Consider the following 15,374-nt stretch of genomic DNA (forward strand, 5'->3'; position numbering starts at 1 on the left):
AAACCCTGTCTACTCAAAGAAGGGATGGAGCAATGGGAGGAAGGTCTGGGAGTGAAGATGAGTGAGGGCCTCACTTCGTCTGTAACAGGAACGACTTCCCTGAGAGGAGCACTGGGGCCTGGGTGCGAGGGGTAGGGCCTCCAGGAGGGAAGGAGTGAGACAGAGAGGGCATTCAGGCAAGAGAATAACCAGTGCAGAACAGGGGGGCATAAGTGCATGTGGTGTCATTGGCAATTGTGAAGTTTGGTGTCATTTGGTGTGGCTGAGGCAGAGACTTTTAAGAGGGGAGCACTGATAAAGAATAGGCTGAAAAGTTACAAGTAAATGCCTATTACAAAAGACCTAGGATTTCCTGTGTGGGATTTTCTAATTTGTTCTTATAATAAGCCTGTAAAATCTTTTTTTAGTAAGGAGGGTATGATTGGGTTTGTAGTGAGAAAAAAGGAGACTGTGGAACAAGCTTACCATTTATAGCACTGCCTATTTATAGAAGACCTTAGAAAACACAGAATGGTTTTATTAGTCATATAAACTGTCTAAAAAATTACCCCCAAATTTGGTGACATAAAGCAATAAGCATCTATTATCATATGGTTTCTCTGGGTCAGAAATCCAGGCGCACCGTTTACTGGCCACCTCTGACTCAGCATCCCTCAGGCTGCAAAGCATGAGCTAGAGCTGCAGTCACCTCGAGGTGTGAGGGGAGGCAGATCAGCTCCTAAAATCATTCACATGACTTTGCTAAGCCTCATGTCCTCATTGATTGTTGGCCCAGATGTCAGTTGCTTGCCACGTGGTCTCTCCACAGGACTGCTCGAAATGTGGTGCCTGGCTTTCCCAGCACAAGGGCTCTAAGATATATACGATTAGCTGTCTGTCTGTCTGTCTATCTGTCCATCCATCCATCCAGGGAGAGTTACAGCAGGTGACAGAACAGGACAAAGCAGGCAAATTTTTTTCAGTTAACCTGATCTCACAATTAATATCTCATATTTTTTTGTTATATTCTGTTTGTTGGAAGTAAGTCACTAGCTCCAGCCCACTCAGGAGGGGAATACACAAGGGCATGAATACCAGGAGGCAGGATCATTGGCTGCCTGCCACACTGGCCTTTCAGGACGCTGATCTTGAGCTGCTTATGGGACTTCAAGCTGCTGATGCCAAGTAGCTGAAAATATAGATTGAAGTTTGAAAAGGAAAGTTGTGTCAAACTGTAATTGTGTGTGAAACAATTTCTTAGATAGCTCTATGCAAAATGTGTCTGAATATGGGGCATGCCATAGGTATGTTGTCATTTATTTAGTGGATTCTCAAGCACCCTCTGTGTAAGAGACACTGTGCTTGGCCTTCAGGTGATACTTTGGCCTTTGTTCTTTTGTTTCTCACTAGGGTTCAAGCTCTTGGACCTTACAGTAATAAATGCCTTTAAAATGGTGTGAAATTGCAAGGTCATGAGCTCTCCTTCCCTCCTGCAGCATTGTCTAAACATGACCAGAGGAAAGGTCAGGTACTGGGAGTGACAATCTTGGTAAAAGAATCTTCTCTTATCATCAGCCCACATGAAGAGCCAGGCCCAAGAAGGTGGTGCTCAGATACAATGAACTAGATTGTGTACAAGCTGATCTAAACAAGCAGCTAGGAATGCAAATCTAACAAAGACAGGGAGCCCAAATGCACTGCTGCCTTCATTCCAGAGACTGAAAATAATCTGTTTTGTGAGATCCTTTAGTTGACTGTGGCAAAGTTCCTAGGCTAAAAATTCAAATATTAGTAACAGAGGCATTTTCTTGTCCTCCTAAAGGTGGATTACATAATTTTTAATAGTGATGTGATCGTTTGTTCCCTCAAATTTTAATTGAAATGATCACTTAAGGCCATTTTTTAGAAAGTTCAAGCAGATTAAATCTGATTATAGTAGACAACAATAAAAATCTCTACCACAAAGGTCAAATGCCCAAATAATGACTCACTTCTTACAAATAATATACAAAGTAATCAGGGCAGTGTCTTAAAGTTTGTTGAAATTGGATTTTACATATATACCCAGATAATTAAGATGAGTCAGTGGTTTTCATCTCCAGATAATTGCTTCCCTTAACCTCTTGGGGTATGTGAGTAGTGAATCCCCATGCAACTTAAGGAAGGGTCCCTGGTGTCTCAGAGAAACTGTAAGTATGTGTACTTTGATACAGAATTCAGTTCATTACTCAAAAAGCAAAGAAAGTACAGCAATCTTCAGATAATTAAATGCCCAACCTGTCAACACTCAACATGATATATTAACACGTGAGAAACTACAGTGAATTCCTACTTTCTGGGGAGATGTATGACTAAAGCTATACAGAGCCAAGCATTGGGGGGAAAATGTCCCTAGAGCCAGGGAAGTAATATCATTGTTCTACCCAACATGACTCAGGCTCTTCAATGTTGCCAATTTAATGTATATCCTGCTGAAATGTTTTTAGTGTCTCCACTCAAGACCACTGAGTTCTGTGGCATGTCATGGAGTTGTGTCTCCATTAGGGAAATGGAGTGCTTTTCTCCAGCACACTCTTTCTTCTGTTTCTTAGAACCTTCCTGATGTGTGACCTTATTTCTTTCTCTTAATCCATTCTTTTCTTTTTTCATGTACTTCTTCATTTAATTTAACTTGCAACACACTGAATGGTTGGAATTATCATTAAGACCAATGTTCTGAACCACTTGTGTCCCACAAAAGTCCAGCAAGTAGTTGAAGCTATAGTCCCACATGTCTACATTATTTACGAAGAGACTGCACTTCGAATAATTGAGCTGAGAACCCAAGCTGACTAAATATCTGAATATCATAATCATAACTTGTATTTTCAAAGCATTTTTTTCACTTTTCCAAACCTCCAAATCTTTATGCATTTTAAAAAATTTTCATCAATTGCACAAGGCAGGAATTATGGAGTTCATATTTTATATGAAGAGATAGACATAGAAAGTTGAGTCACTTATCTAAATTCATACACATTTGGTGACAGGACTGGGATGATATATTATTCCTATCCAAAGAAACTGGTAAAAATATATTCACAATGCCTCTTCTCCCTATTTTCATCTGGCAGTGCAGCAAGCACTATAGTGTGATTTTCGGCAAATTCAGACCTTCATATTCTCTCACCCAGTTCCCCTCACTCCTGACCCAGCCATGAATCCTCAACCAAATGTCATCATCATTCCCACCTTGCTGTCTGGAATTGCTACATTCCAGGAAACAGGGCCTGTCAGTTTTCTCAGATTGTTCTCTTTAACTCTCTCCCTTAATTGATACTTGGATATTCCTGGAGGATTTTGAGTGCCTTACTGTCCTTTCAAGAAGCGGCTATTAATTCTCTCCCAAGCAGGATGCCTTAAGGCTGACAGGTGGGCTCAGGTTCCATCCTCTTTACTTCCTGTGACCCTCCTCCTTTCCCTGCATGACAGCACCACTCAACTACATCACCCAGGCCCTTTTCCAACTGCTCTCATTTACTGACCTATGGTTTCCTTCACTCTACCTTTCTTCAATTTATTTTTATCCATTAAGATTCCTTGATGAATCTTTTCAAAAATGTGTTTTTTCAAAAATACGTTCTCTCAAATACCTTCTCCTCTCTCATACCTCTGTTTTCCTTCATCGTGACACTCCTAACCATAGAAGCTTTGGAAATTCTGTATCAGTTGCCATGACCTTACCATTGCAAGACCACTTGTATTACCACTGCCATCACCATTGGATATTCTGTGCCAGCCCTGGTCTAAGTTTTTCTCATGTATTATTTTTCTCATCTTCACAACAGCCCTGCTAGTTAAGTATTGTTATTATCCCCATACTGCCAATGGAGTAGGAAATTTAGCAAAACACTTTGGTCCATAATACTTAGTATGTACCTATAGAAATTAATAGAGTGACCCATAATCAATAGCCCCATTATTTTTCATCAATGACGTTTACTTCAATAAAATCAACACATTTTTAGGATGTCAACTATATACCAGGTTTAAACCAAACACTGGAGATACAATGATAAGCAAAACAAATGATAATACTCTTTGAAATTCATGGTAACATAGTAAAGACAGACAACTAGATAAGCAACTGCAATCAGGCAAGCTCATATTTTGGAAGCCAGGACAAGAGTACAAATCAAGACCCATGTGTATAAATATTTAAAGCTAATGAACTGTTAAAATATATTCTATTTTCTTGCCTTGACAAATATATTTCATATAGACAAAATTGAAAAATATGAGTAAAATTATAGCATTTATGACTTGAAGTTGGCAAAATGTCAAAAATAACTGAATTAATTGTTATTGCATATGTCTGGGTGTTCTGTTGATGAGCTGGAAATGTTTGAATGAATAATAAAATAAAGACATACATAATTCATAAACTATCATATATTTATTTCCTTAAATTTTTTTGCCTTCATTTCAACTAAATCACTAAGATATTATAGTCAACATTTTTCATATAATTTGTGTTTTATTGTAACATCTAAAGAATTAAAATATTAAGGTATAATTATGCTAAAATAGAAAATTTGAACTTATTTTCATAAAAATGTAAGTGAGAGTAAAACTTAAAAACAATTTAAAATTATCTAATATTTTTTAAGATACATTCCTTTTAATAGAAATTTAAAATGACTGGGAGAGGAAAAAGAGGAGCTGATTTTCAATTGGTATAGAAATTCAGTTTGCAAAATGAAAAAGTTCTAAAGATCCAGTTGATCAAGGTGCATGTAGTAAAATTATTTAAAAATGATTAAGATGGTAGTAAAATTTGGCTATGTGTTTTTTAATATTTTTTTCTTTTAAAATAGTAAATGTAATCTATTAAGATTAAAAACAGAATAGAAATTATAATGGTTAAACTTGTAAATAAACATTATTTAAGGGCTTTTGGAATTTTTGTTTAACTTTTTAAACATAAGTTGTATATATTTTATTAAAAATATTTGCACTTCTACTATTAAGTTTCCATCTAGCAGTCAATGGAAAGAATCAGAGTCACACTTCACTCATGTACATGTAGATCCATGTATGTATACAAATTCTAGAGTAATGCACAGCAGAGCCAGATGGGGCTATTGGTGGGCCAGGGTAATGTGTGAGTACCCCTGAGACTCCCCAGTTGGAAAGAAGAGAAGCAAATGGACACCTGGCACCACTGGGAAATGGCACTTTGTTTTGTAAGAATCTATTGCATGCAAGTGTTGTGAGAGGAAGAATTTGACAAGTTAATTAATCTGTCATTTCTCTTCCCCAAGTGTTTTCACTGAGGAAATCCTCCTCATAGTCTGAGGAGAGTCCATCAGCTCCATCTCCCACCTTCGTTACCGAGCTTCTTGGCATTTGGATGTGGTCTCCATTTATTTTGAGAATCTAGGACAAGATATGTGAACGAGTGTTTCCCTGGAGCTTAACAGCATTATTTAGGAGAATGGATATTCAGAATTACAGATAGCCTTGTGCCAGCCCTGAACAGAGGATCTTCAATGACAGACCCACAGAAATGCTAATAAAATTAACAACTCTTGGCTTTTTTTCCTTTTCTTCTCAAAGCTCTGGGGGGTCCACACGCCCACCCCTACTCATTGTGGTATTCCCTCCGTAGGGCCACAGTTTTTCTCCCTTTTTCACTTTTCCCTCAATCTTTTCTAGCACTTCGGGGCAAAGTTTGTGGTTCACCTGTGAATTGTTCTCTACTAAACAGTGTGATAAACACTGTTTCCTAAGAGTATTTGACTTGAGCAGAATCCTCCCCAGATTACATTGATTGGCATCTTCTGGATCCAAAGCCTTTCCGCCTGGAATACTCGACTCCAATACTCAGAATTTAGCTCATGGGAGCCTGCAATTGGGGGACATATTTGGGGAGAGATGATGGGAACTTGGCATCTCTGTGAATTTTTCCCTCCAACTCAAAATATTTTTTTCAATCTACTATTTCTATCCCCATCAACCACTTTCCATGACTTTTGGTCTTATTTTAGTCTTATTTTCAAGGGTCAGAATGATATTTCGTTTAACATCCCACAAGGAAGCTCACTGTTCCTTTGTGCTTAACAGATGATCCTTCACAGACATAAAGGAAATCCGAAGACTGGCTGGGTCTTTGATTTGCCCTGATATTCTGATTCATGAATTTGATAAATTACACCTTTGACAAATCCAGACCATGTCACCTGTTCTTCAAAGTCAGACTTCATAAGAAACCCTACCTTATAGCCAAGTAAACTTACGTGATGGCATTAGCAACATTAGTGACTGTTGAAAATGCCATTTAAGGATGGCAAGAAACTAAAAATTTTTATGAAAGGTAATGAAAGTTAATTTCCATAGACACTTTTCAAAATTAAGTAGTTGAGACACCTTACACTTTTCTCATAATTCTAAAAATAATTAGATCACAATGTGGATTAATTTCTTGTCACATTTAATTTTTTAGACAAAAGCTGATGTTCAGTTGAGCACCCAAAAAAAAATCCCCAAATGAAACCATTCAGACAATATTACCCTTTCCCCCCCCCTCACTGCCCTTGTATTTTGTTGTAAGAAGATAAAGATTTGGCCTTGTAGAATTAGTATTGCAGACAAAGATAGGATTTTTTAGTCTGGTTCCTTGTTTTCTTTTTAAAAAGTCAATAAACAATCAAATTGTTGATTAAGAAAGAAATCCTTCCATTGACTCTATAAAATATTTGATGGAATACAGTTTACTATTCAAAAAATCTCATTTTAGTATCACTGACAGCCACAATGGGTTTCCAACCCACACCACCCAGTTGTCAAGTACTTTAACTCTACACTTAGAAAGATCTGGGTTCTGATAGCAATGCCATGGTTCATTCCCCGTAGCAGTGCCTTCATACCTCTCAGTCGCCTTCTTCATCTTTAAAAGTAAGATACAGATTCTTACTCATTAGGTTATCATGCAGATGAAATACGAATAAATATAGAGTACTTAGCACAGTTCATGTGTAAGTTTATTTATTTTCAAAGATTTATTTATTTATTTATACAAGCACTAGGTACAGTCAGAAGCGCGGGAGGGTGAGAGAATTCACCAGAGCCAGAGCAGGGAGCAGAGCAGGCAGAAGGACCGAAGCACACTGCTGAGGGGAGCAGCAGGTAGCAGGAGAGGTCTGCGTGCCATGTAGGACCCTCCTCTGGTGGCCAGGGAGCAGCCGGGGATCGAACTGGTGCTGCAGAGGCTGCGGGCAGCTTCGCAACCCAGCGCTCAACTGCTGCGCCACCGGGGAGGCCCAGGTGTAAGTTTAGTTAAGAAAACTGCTCTGAAGAAGACAACTTGGCATTTAGGACATGACAACACTATCCACTGACATCAAATTAATACTTACATATAATGAAATGGTTTTGAAACACAGAAGGAATCACATTTGCAGGGGACCATTTAAATCTGAGCAATGATAGGAAACTTCAGATTTGTGCATGGGGTCATAGTCTTAGTGTCACCTCTTGTATTTCCCAGGAATGATGTGACCCTTGAACTCCCAACCACCTGCCTCTCATACATTATGCAGGACCTCCCAAGAACTGGGTGACAGCAAGGAAGTTGGTGCAGGAGACTCCAGGATCTGGCACTGAAGGGACACCTGAGGAGACATTCAACAGCTTGAACTCAACAGTGGTTGGCTGGGGACACCAGCCCAAGGGGATGGGCAGCATATGTTAGGATTAGCTTCTTTCACTGGTTAAGATGCTCTCTAAAGATCTGAGATGGAGGCAAGCTAGTGGTAAAGCCAGAAAACTAGGTCCCTTAAGCCTAAATGGGAGAAATGATTTCTGCACACCCCAACCCCTTATCCACCACTTTCTGCCTCCCCTTCTTTGCATTCCTCTTCTACCACTAAGCCTACCCCATGGGTTCATGCAAGGTGGTAAAGCACAAACTCTGGACTCAGACCTCAGAGCTCAAATCCCAGCTCTGCCACTCTTTAGCATTTGGCAAGTTACTTAACCCTTTGCTTCTCCATTTGCTCATCTGCAAATGGGATCAATTCATGTTATTCAATTCACGTGGTTGTTAAAAATTAAACTGAATAATAGAAACTACTGAATAAACCCTACCTCTTACGTCCTTCGGAAATAGTTATCTCCTGAGTGTCTAACATGTGCTGTGCCAGGTGCTAGAAGTATCAGATTCAGGGGAGGAGGAAAGTTGTTCCAAGGACTGTCCTGCAGAAGAAGGGAAGAGATATCAGTAAATAAGCATATAGTGACAAGGGTGATGTGAAGAACAGAGGCTTGGTGCCACAGGATACATAATGAATGCCTGGAAAGTCTCCCCAGAGAATGTGACAACTTGACTGACATCTGAAGAAGTATCACAAACTTCTACCAGCCCTGTCTTTGCAGGCCCCCCACCTCCCCTGCAGGATGTCTACCCTCTCCTCCATGGTGATATATTCCTCCCTACCCTGAGGCCATCACTCTTCCATGAAACACCAAACATATATGCATATTAACCCAGGAGGGGATCCTGGTCCAATAGCCAGGCCAAACTTTTGCCCACTTGGTGAAGGGTCCCTGAGTGTTGGGCCTGTCTATACATTTCCAGTGAGAAGCACAGGCATTTCAGGAAATGATATAAGTGGACCATAGGGTGACTCCTTGACAGGCGATTAAACCCTAAGAGGTTGAAAGATTCAGGGCTATCTATGTAGGTGAACCAGAAAGTGGAAGGATTCTCTTTGTGTGGCAACATCCTGCTCTCCAGCTTGTGTCCTTGCCCCTTGTGCCACAATGGATCCCTTCTCTCTTTCTTAGACTTGCCAGAGCTGCACATCCTTCTTCCTGACCGCCTGCGGCCCCTATAGCCCAGACTGCCCTGAGTCCTCTAGATACTTCCACAATTTTTTTCCCAAAAGGATAATTGACCCCTTGGCCTTCTCTCACATCTAGGGATCCTCTACTTATCTCACTGCCTCACCAGCCCAGGAGCTGACCAAGGTAGACCAAGGTGGAGGAAGATCTCTGCATTTCCTGTGTTGGGCAAATTGATCCCTATAAATGACTTGACTCTCTGACCATCCCTGCAACAGTGAAACCTTATGAAGCAGAGTCTGCATCTTTATAAAAGCAAACAGTGTGGCCTCCCTGGTGGCGCAGCGTGTTGAGTACAGCTCTATGAAGCTGTCCACGGCCTCTGCAGCACAGATTCGATTCCTAGCCAGCCACGGAGATACCCATGTGGCACTGCAGACCTCTCCTGTCTTGCCCACTGCTCCCCTCAGCAGTGTTTCCAGTCCGTCTGCCTATTCTGCTCCCCACTCTGTCTCTGGTGAATTCTCTCACCCTCCCACACCTCTGGCCTGTACCCCAGTTCTTGAATAAATTAATAAATCTTTAAAAAAAAAAAAAGCCAACAGTATTTAGACCCTCTTAATACATAATGGCATCCAAATCTCTGATTCTTTCCTGTATTTTCCTCATTCTAAACACTACCCTCATTTGCATTTTGAATGCAATCTTGGTACTTTGTAAAAGTTACTAATAATGTGTTTTATCCTATATTTATTTACCCCAACATGATTCTTGAATATGTACCTATACAGAGAGAGGCATAGCAGAGCCCTGCAGATATTTATAATGTTTGCCTCACTCCAGAACAATTCCTGGGATATTTGCTGGGTCAACCATCTGGCCCCCATACTCTGGGCTGTCTGGTGTCTCTCTGTGGTGTCTCCTTACCTTCCATCCTCTCGTTAAGTTGGGTGACAGCTTGCTTCAGTGGTGGATCCAGCCTGCAGCCTCCTTGAGCCCTTCTCCCACACAAGTCAATCTCTGAGTCATCCAGTGGGCATTGCTGAGGTGGTGGTCACATGTCGGAGGTAGAGGGTGGAGAGCAGAGAGGAAGGGAAAGGGGGAGCTCCCAGCTGCATGACTGTCAGGGGCTTCTGGTGGAGGAATCTGATGGAGTCAGGAGGTGAGAGGAGGACCAGCTGCTTAGCAGCTATTTATAAGACTGTCAGATGGGGAAGTGTGTCTGGCCGGCAGAAGCAAAGGGGGGTGGCGAACTAAACTGGCTCCTTATTTAGCTTTATGACACACACGCAGCCCAACTGTGAGAACCCACTCTGTGTGGAGACACCTGGTCAAATCTGCCTCTGCCAGACGGTGGGAAAGAACATTGACATTTCTCAATGGAATTGAAACATGGCAGTGCAACTGAGTTTCCAGCTGGAACAATAAACTTTTTTTTTTTTTTTTTTTACCTTCTTTTCCTTCCTGGCTAAATCTCTTGCCCATCAAATGGACATTGTGGAACCCAAGAGTGCCCCATGCCTATTGGTGATGCCGCAATAGCCAAGAAAGCAAAGTTCAACTATTTCTACTATTAGACTGGTACAGTCAAAGGCTGGAGGTTTTTCCAAAACCAGTTAAGCAGCAGGAACCAGAGTGTCCCTTAGTCTCCTGAAGTTGAGGGAGGCTAACAATGTGGTACATTTGGGGTCCAAGTGGGTACCAATGTTTTTAATGTATTCATGGTTGATTTGGAGGGACAAGTGGATAGTAAGTTAGTGAAGGCTGTGGAAGGCTCTAAGTTATTTTACATAGTAAACAATATAGAGAGTTGTGAAGAACAGAGGAAGGATTTTCCCAAAACTTACAAAAATTAGAAATGAGAGCATCTTGTTACATGATACGCTTTGTCCCAGTGGGCCAGCACGTGTTGCCAGCAACAGAGAATGTTTCCTAGAGTTTAATTCAACCTCAGTTATCAAACGTCTTGAGTGTGCTCGCCGTCCCCCTGTAATATGGATGTTCTATCTCTTTCCTAATATTGTTACAGGGCAGGGTGAGGGGCACCCTGGAACCCCGAAATCTGCCCGCTCTAAATAGATTCTTCCATCCACTGCATCAAGACAAAACATACTCTAGAGTGTAAGACCTTTAGTGAAAGGAACTTTAATACAATGAGTGTGTAACGAAGAAAAGACAAAGAATATACTTTTCATATCAAGCACCCAAAGTTACCCATCCCTTCGTGGGTAAATGTCCAGTCAACAGGGTTGGCCCAAAGCAGGGCCATTGAGGCCTGAAAACTTTTCACAAGTCTAAGGCACCTCCTAGTGGAGACCCATAGGAAAGGAGCAGTAGAGGCTCAGCATGTCTGAGACAGAATGAGAAAAGTCAAAATCAATATAAAAGCAGCCATCGTTAACCTCCCCAGGTTCTCTCGCCCACATTGGTTTCAAGACCAAGAAGCAAGCTTAGTTTCTCTCTACCCCATGTGCCTCCTCCAGGTCTCCTTGCTTCCCATCTTTATTTTTTCTTCCTTTTCTAGTCTCCTCTCCAGTTTCTTCTTCCTCCCTGCTCCATTCCACCCTTTCTTGGGTGAGGCAGGGAGTCTGACACCTCCCCTTTCCCTAGGGACCACCTTGTTACAATCCTGTCTCACTTTTTTTTTTAAGTTCTGCTTAATCCATGTTCTACTATTGTGATGAGTGGTCTTTGTGCCTTCTCAGCACTGCACTTTCAATACAATACAACAAAGGCAGATTGTTGGTATAACTTCAAGCAAATTCTGCTCCAGAGTAATTATCTTATTTTTTTCTTAGAGCATTTAATTATTATCCATTCTTTCTTGTCCCCAAGTCCTGGTAACTTCTCCATCTTCTACTTTCCCTGTCAAGTCCCCAAAGTAGACTGGTTCCAGCTCTGATGGTTCCATCTCCAGATTTAGAAGAAAGACAATTATGGAAATATTATACAACATGTATTTATACAAACATCTATTTTTATCTGTCCAACTTAGTGGCCTGTGGTTGAAGCTCAAAGTCCTAAAAAGCATGTTGAAAACTCATCTGCAACCTGGCATGCAGACTCACTACCAACAATAGCAGTGTTCCAAGAATCTACCTAGCTGTAATTATTTGTGTTTCAGCATATTATTCCCCAGTGAACTGGTTTGCAAGTTTCAATTCCCAGAACAGGGAGTTCTAGGCTCCAGTGAAGCTGCATGCATTCTTGTTGTTTATGTTCCTCAACATGCTGAGAGATGAAGTAGCTTAATGAAAGATGACTCTTTGAATAAGTGTATAAAGTTTTTATATCAATACTTTTCATCCTGACTACAAGAGAAATCTGGATAAACATGATTTAAGGATGAAGTGTCACATGTGTCCAACCAAGACAACAGAGGAGGCTCTAACTTTTTATTTAATTTTCAATCAATGCTGTCTTCACACTTAGTATCTTCTTGTATGCACCCCTCCCACCGTGGCTTATAATGACTTATTGATTTCTATACTCCACAGAATGTATACTAGGAAGAGATGGCACTGGAGAAGTTGCTGGGAAAAAATCTCCTTCTAGCTGCGGTTATATTAGTTTCACAACACTTTTGTTCTGGTAAAGCCGATTTCTACTTGGAGGTTCCCCTTTGTCCCCTTTCACTGCATGCTCTTGTCTGTGAGGAAATCGGGTACTCCCAACCCAAGATACGCTTGGGGAATCATAGAATCATGGAATGTTAGCATCTGGGAAATCTTAATGGTCATTTTAATTTGCCCCTTTATTTCTGGATGCTAGAACAAAGAAACACGGGGGTTTAAGTTCTGTTTGAATGCATGAGACAACTCCAGCAACTCATCCTCCGATAGGAGAATCAAGAAAAATATTTAACCATACTAGTGGAAACTGCAAGCCTGCTTGAGGTGTGGAGCAAAAAGAGCTCAGCCCCTGGAAATGTATTTTTATAGCCCAAGTAGCAGATTTTGGATATTTGGGAGAAAAGGAACTAATCCAGCCAGCCAGCTTGGTCTAATCAACACTGGTAGTCATGAGTGACAGGTCATTCTCATATCAAAAATGAATAAAATTTAAAACCATTGTGAACAGTGAATTTATTACTAATAAGATAAGTATAATTTTAATCTTCAGTAATTCTCAATAGCCATTGCAATGTGAATTTCTTAGGATACTTTAGTATCCTAAGCCAGCTCCCCTTCAGGATTGAGGAAGTCGAGGTAAAAATGGTGACTGATCGCTATCAGTCTCCAGGAACTGGCCTAGTGCTGGAGAGGAGCTGCCCCAGGTCACATCTGTGCTAGGATGCTGCCAGGGACAGGTCCACTTCACCCCCAACAATTGTTTATCCTGAGAGTGATGGAGGACAAGAATAGAAAAACTGGAAAGGAGGCCTCACAAGACTAAAACCTGACTCACACAAGGAGGTGGGGGTCGAAGGGAATAACATGACCATTAACCCAGCTGTAAAGGTTGGACCCTTAGGCCAGTGCCTTATCACAAGGCATAAGACCCAAGCTGGATCAGATGCTATAGGGAATGGAGCACAGACCTGAGGGCAAAGATATGGAGATTGGGCCCATCCTGGAATCTCTGGTCCCTTTGTAGTTTTGCCAGGAACAAGCAGGCCACTCCATGGAGGAGTGACCCCTCCCAAAGAGTGACCCCTCCCAAAGGACTATAGCAGTACAATCTCTGCACAGGCTCAGGGCAGCACTCCTACTGCCCTCCTGTGACTATGCAGGTGCCTTTTTTCACCAACACTCTCCTGCAGGTCAGCAGCTTCCTGCCTGCCCGTGACCTGTCAAGGCCGCCTGCCTGCAACCATGCAGGCCTCTCTTAGCAAAACCTGTCCCTTCTTCCTTTCCCTAATTAACCTGCTCTTTAAATATAACTAATGTCTCTGTCTCGTGGAGAAACTTGCGTGGGGAACTCGCGGCGTGGCGCTGAAACAGGAGCTCTGGTGAAACTGTTATAGGACAGGGAGAGGGGCAGCCCAAACCCCGCGGACCACCCTGTTACAAAACCTTTCCCAGAATGAACTCAAGGACCCCACAACTCTACAAAAGCCCATCAAGAGCACTCCACAATAAACTTCTACTTGCTCCTTTCAGAGTCTGCTTCCTGGGGAAAGTGATTGATTTGGAGGAGCGAGTGATATGTATTATTATCTCCACTATAAAAATATAGGACTGGAAACAGAGCAAGTCAAACACCTCCCTTTTCGTAGTGCTTGTCATATTTTGTTGTTTAATTATATCTTTCTCCCATTCCAGTCAGAAACCTTCAGAATCAATAAAGCACTTTCTCAAAATTCATATGCCCTGGAGATGCTATCCTGCTTTGCTACTTCTGGGTTGGCAGCTCAGGGGTGAGTCTGAGGAACATCCTGTCTGAGAACAGCTGGGAAGAAGGATCAAGTGTTTCTGACTCATTTTTTTTCCTAGCACCTACTACAATGCCTGGGATACAGAGACATTCCATAAATGTTAAATTAGTGAATGAATTCCCCAAAGTCATAGGTTGGTTCATAACAAAGCTCTAGAACTGCTGGTCCATTGCTCTCACTGCTGGAGGTGTTTAAAAAAACAAAAGCAACTTTTTAGCAAATCTCTCCTTTGGCAATTGTTTATTTAATTTCCTAAAATTCCTCTTAGCAATGGCAACAAAAATAAAACTACCAAAAAAAAAAAAAGCTGCATACTAATGGGTGCTCTTAATAATTTCACCACCAAATTATATTGTACACTCTCCACTGCCATCCCCCACTTCAGAGTCGTCTGTGCTAGAAAGATGATGGATACCCATATTAGTCTCTGGTTGTAATGAACACATCCATTATAAAAGCAATAGTAACTGCAATGGGGATTATGTGCTTGGTGAAAACATCTCCAGTGCCTTGTAAACACCTCGGCCTTCTGGCAGCCCCCCTGTGGGCCTATTTACTGCCTCTGCGATGCAAGGTAGCTACCGTCTAATTATACACAACTGGCTTGGTTAATCCTGTGTAATAATAATTAAAAACAATTCATATTTTTTTCTTTTACTCTCTTTATTAACTTTAAACTTTTAAAAGCCTCAGAGGTCCCTGTAGAATCAAAAGCTTATTAAAATATCAAGACATGCGAGCCTTTTCAAGTGCATATTATTACATTTGTTTTTGTTAACATGACAAGGCCCTAAAGAAACTCAGCAGACTTTGGGAGATCAAAACAAAGGCACTGAGAGAAGCTGCAGAGCCTGTGCAATGTCACCCACAGTCCTGAAGAAAACAGCGGGCCCAGGGAGCCTCCCTAGCTGCAGGCCAGACCTCAGGGGGTGGGGAGCACAGCGGGGAAGCTTCCTTAGGGAGGCTACCTGGGTCCAGGGGCTTTGGCTCCCTTGGCTCCCTGGCCCTCAAGCCTTTGTGTCAGATGAAGCCTGTAGACCAGAGGATTGAGAGAGGATGTTGGGAAAGGAGGAGGCCTTAGGCTGCTGGAATTCTCAGAGTGAACAGAGGAAGGAGCCGGCTACTTGGCTTACGGGAGAATAAGTCTTATTATTGACATGACCCCTGTGCACATTCCGGGGGACACACGCAGGAT

This window comes from Talpa occidentalis, unplaced genomic scaffold (genome assembly GCF_014898055.3).
Source record: "Talpa occidentalis isolate TD23 unplaced genomic scaffold, MPIMG_talOcc4v2.1 talOcc4.6, whole genome shotgun sequence".
In the NCBI taxonomy this organism is placed as follows: Eukaryota; Metazoa; Chordata; class Mammalia; order Eulipotyphla; family Talpidae; genus Talpa; species Talpa occidentalis.